Source organism: Pezoporus occidentalis, unplaced genomic scaffold (genome assembly GCF_034315485.1).
Source record: "Pezoporus occidentalis ecotype Australia unplaced genomic scaffold, CSIRO_AGI_Poc_V1 ctg22, whole genome shotgun sequence".
Classification (NCBI taxonomy): domain Eukaryota; kingdom Metazoa; phylum Chordata; class Aves; order Psittaciformes; family Psittacidae; genus Pezoporus; species Pezoporus occidentalis.
The window spans coordinates 1,404,253-1,408,599 of record NW_026914072.1 but is presented as its reverse complement, the minus strand read 5'-3'; positions in this window follow the sequence as shown (position 1 = coordinate 1,408,599).

Here is a 4,347-nt window from a genome sequence, read left to right as displayed (position 1 = left end):
AGAGAGCACCACTCTAAACCCTGCAGCTCAGAAGATAAAACTAATACAAGTCCCTTTTTCTTTAAGAAAATAAAATTAAACAAACCACAAATCTCTCCTTTAATCTGTTAAATAAGGCCCACAAGGTGTTCACCTCCACCTGAGCGTTACTCTAGTTTTAACTAGGCACAAAGTTAAATATAATAATGGTTCATAATCAATCTATGCGTGATACCCTTGCATTTTTTAAACAAGGTCTTACTACTTTGAGACTTAATCAACTTACAGAGCAAGTTAATTAAACTAGAATGAGGCACAGCTATTGCCAAGAGGTATTAAATTAGGAATTTTGCAGGACCTGTTATTGCAGGAAATGTCTATTGATATTCCTCTCACTGCAGTCAAGTTTCTCCCAAACACAGGTTAGTGTTTCCATGTCCTTCACACCTATTTACTTGAGCAAGACCTGACAAAACTATGATCATTAAATGATTTTGCTCTAATTGCTTTGAAATCTCTGATTCTTTCCTTAATCTTCCTTAAAGGCTCTAGATCTCAGACTGGGTTCAAAAATTGTATATATGTTTAACACATAAAAATGGTCAGAAAGTTAAACACTGAGCTGACCCAGCAAAATAACTCTGTGGGGTTTTATACTTAAGAGTTATTTGGTCCTTACATTTACAATTTTCCATGCTGTAAAACCTCATGTGAGTAGAAAACATTTTTACTGTAACTCAGAGCTTTTTAAGTGCAAGCAATCTGATAAAACGAATAACTAGTAAAAAGACAAGACAATCAATACTGTTATCACATCTTAATTTGTCTGGAGAGAGTCCCTCCCATAGAATACCCCTAACTGATACTGTACTCATAAAGCAATCAATTCCACTGGGGAATTAAACTTACTGCTGACATGCTAAGCAATATCTTTCAAGACTATATTATGGATATATAAATTTACTGAAGACCACAAGCATTCAGTTTGTCACTTGTTATTCCACCTTGTGAGATAGATTGAGTTTGATTTGCCCTTGGCTGCTGTCACAGCTGGTCTTTCAAGCTGCTGTTAGAAGGGACTCATTGGCACAACACAGTTTCTCACAGGATGTCAACCATGATCCTCCAATGACCACCCGTCACTGAACCCATCAGCTTTCTTGTGAGACCCATACCAAAATCACAGCCCAAAAGCAACAAATGGATACTTTAGTGTAGACATCCCGCATACGTGGAGAGTAGGGGAAAACAGCACTGCAGGGAGTAAGGGCAGTAATGTTAATTCCCTCTCTTAACTCTGCCCTCCCTCTCTCTCATACTCTCCCCTTCAGCAGGGAATTTAGGCTTTCCATTCCTGGATTTTTTCCCACTGATGATAGAATTGTCTTTGTTGTACAGATATTTGATGTTGTTTATACCTACATACCTTGGGAGACTACCTTTTCTTTTCATGTTATAGGTTGTATATTAGCCAGACATCTTGCTATTTTTTTTTCTGCAGCTAACTAACTGGTTGACTGTTGGCAGTACAATTGTTGGAAAGGGAAAAGAACTCAATTAATTAGTAAATGAACATGTAAAGTAATAGATGTCTGAAACACAGAAAACAATATAATATACTGCCTTTAAATGAAAAAACAATGGGTGGGAAAAATATATCAAACATGCACAACTCCCTACCCTGCTGCTTTCAGGAACATTGCCTTTTGTGTCAAAACCCATCCAACCAGAAGGTGGTTTCTATTCTCCAGAATCACTGATTCAGATGATGTCTGCACTTGACAAGAGTGCATTCACCATGACAGGGGGCTGTTTTTGCCTCAAATCCCCTTCAAGGGTCTTGTATCGGGGCTGACCTAAGTCTTACAAATTCCTTTTTACATAATCTGTCTAGGATACACTTTTCCTAACCATGTTTCCAGCTAAAGTTATTCCAGCTTACTATGTCCTAATTAAATTAATGAATTGTCTAAGAATAAATTATATCTTGGCAAAAAGATCATATGTGGTTTTGTGTATTGTATGTTTTTCGTATATTGTATGCATTCAGGTAGAGATGATCTTTAGCTGTGTTAATTTGTTTGAGTAAAATATCAGCTCTCTGGGCTGTACTTTAGCTATGAAAATTTATTATAGTTCAAAACATATTCTGTGACATCTTTTACCAAACATAATTTGAAACAAGACTTCGCACCAGTCCCATAGCAGTATTTTCAATACAGATATGGCTTTCTTCCTGCTGTGAAAATGCAAATGACCTGATTAAAGGGTTCTGTAACATTAAGTACAGATGAATTTTTTTTTTTTTTTTTTTGGTGCTTGTCACTGTTGCCTTAATCGTACAAGATGAAAAATGCAGAATAAATGACCAGAAGAGGTGCTCAATACTACAAGCTATTTCTGGTCCTCAGTAATTTTGCTTAAAAGAGTGTAAATCCCACTGAAATTTATGGTAATTTTCCCACTAACCTCAGGGGGAGATAATCTAGGTGCAGTATTTTCAGTATAAGTAATTAAAGTATCTCAGGCTCTGATCTAGGTTGTATGTTTGTATAATTATACAAGTATAGCTATTTTCCTTACTACTGTACACATATCTATAAAGCAGCTATTCTGTTGAAAGAAAAATAAACCAGTAACAGCTGTCATGTTACCTGCACGCTTTGTTATGACTTAACTGTAAACCAAAACTGTACCTGGGTACTGAAGTATGAGCGCAGACTTGGGAATTTATATTAATACAACCATATTAGAATAAATGTGCACCTCAAAATTTTCCATGTAGATAAACCCATTTGGATAGGCACTCTGGACTGAGCCAAGAAGGAAGATGAAGAGTAATAATTAAAAATCCTAAGGTTTAGATGCATTGCCATCTACAATAATTTTTTCCTCTTAGTTTGCAACATCCCTACACTGGGCAGATCAAGTGCTATGGGGGGAAAAGTACTGAGTTTCAAACTCAGGGAAGAACCTAATCATGCCTGGAATCACATCAGGCTGCTAGCACAGCACCATACCCTAACGTCTATACCTGCCTTTCAGTAAGGCTAATGAGCTCAGGCACGACACGGCGTCACTGTGAACTAAACGTGGTTCACGTTTCACCAGCTCAACTTAAGAGCAAGGTACAGCACCCCTGTGCCTACGGCTGTCCAGGGGACTTCGGCAGCTCCAGGGCAAAGGGCAAATGTAAGCACTTGAGGGTGCTGCAGCACCCTACTCCTCCTCTAGTGTAGAAATGCTATAGCATTTCTGCTAGCAGTAAGAGCTGAATGGAGCTGCCTTTGGCTGCCAATAACACTGGATTTTATGTTGGTGATTATTGTAATAATCCACTTGCAGGAAATTTGCAAGACTTAAATAGTTTCTGCAGAAATACTTTACTCACAATTACCTTTCACCCAGGCTCCAAAGCAAAATGAGACTTACAGGTCAATTCTCTCTTGGCACAACAGTGTTGCCCTGGAGCAGTGCACTGACCGCAGCAAAAACTGTCCATTAAATTCTTGGGGTGCAGCATGAAGAAGAAGAATAATGTGGGAAAACAGAAAGAAGCACACAGGTACAAAATTATGCTGTTGCCTGAAGTTTTTTTTAGAAATAAAATTGAAAGGAAACAACCAGGGAGAGTGAGGTGCTGGCCAACAAATCCAGGATGTATCACCTCTCAGAGATCCTTGATACTGAAACACCTTTTGAAAACCATTGGTGAAGACTGGAAAGAAAATACATAATCATAGAGTCATGGAATGGTTTGTGTTGGAAGGGACCTTAAAGCTCACCTAGTCCCAAACTCTTGCCACAGGCAGGGACACCTTCCACTAGACCAGGTTGCTCCAAACCCCATCCAACCTGGCTTTGAACACTGCCAGGAATGGTGCATCCACAGCTTCTCTGGGCAACCTGTGCCAGAGCCTCATCACCCTCACAGGAAAAAACTTCTTCGTGTATCTAATCTAAATCTCCCCTCTACCATTTAAAGCCATTCCCCCTCGTCTTGTCCCTGTCCTTGTCAAAAGCCCCTCTCCAGATTTCGTGCTGGCCCGTTAGGTCCTGGTACTGCTGTAAGATCTCGCTTGAGCCTTCTCGTCTCCAGGATGAAGCGCCATCCTATTCGCATTAAACCTCTTCAAAAAAAAAAAAATCATCAGAAGGGCGGGCTCGGGTCTGAACGCGAAGCTGCTACTGCTCCTTTCCCTCAGCACCTCTCCCCCACCTCCCTCAGCCCTTCCCGCTTCCCCAGGGCGCAGCTTCCCGCCCGAGGTCCTGCTCCGGGCCGTGCCTCTCACTCATGGCTGCAGGTTCCCGCGGGGGCCGGGCCGGGCTGTGGAGCCGGCGGGGGCAGGGCCAGCCCGGTGTGGGCCG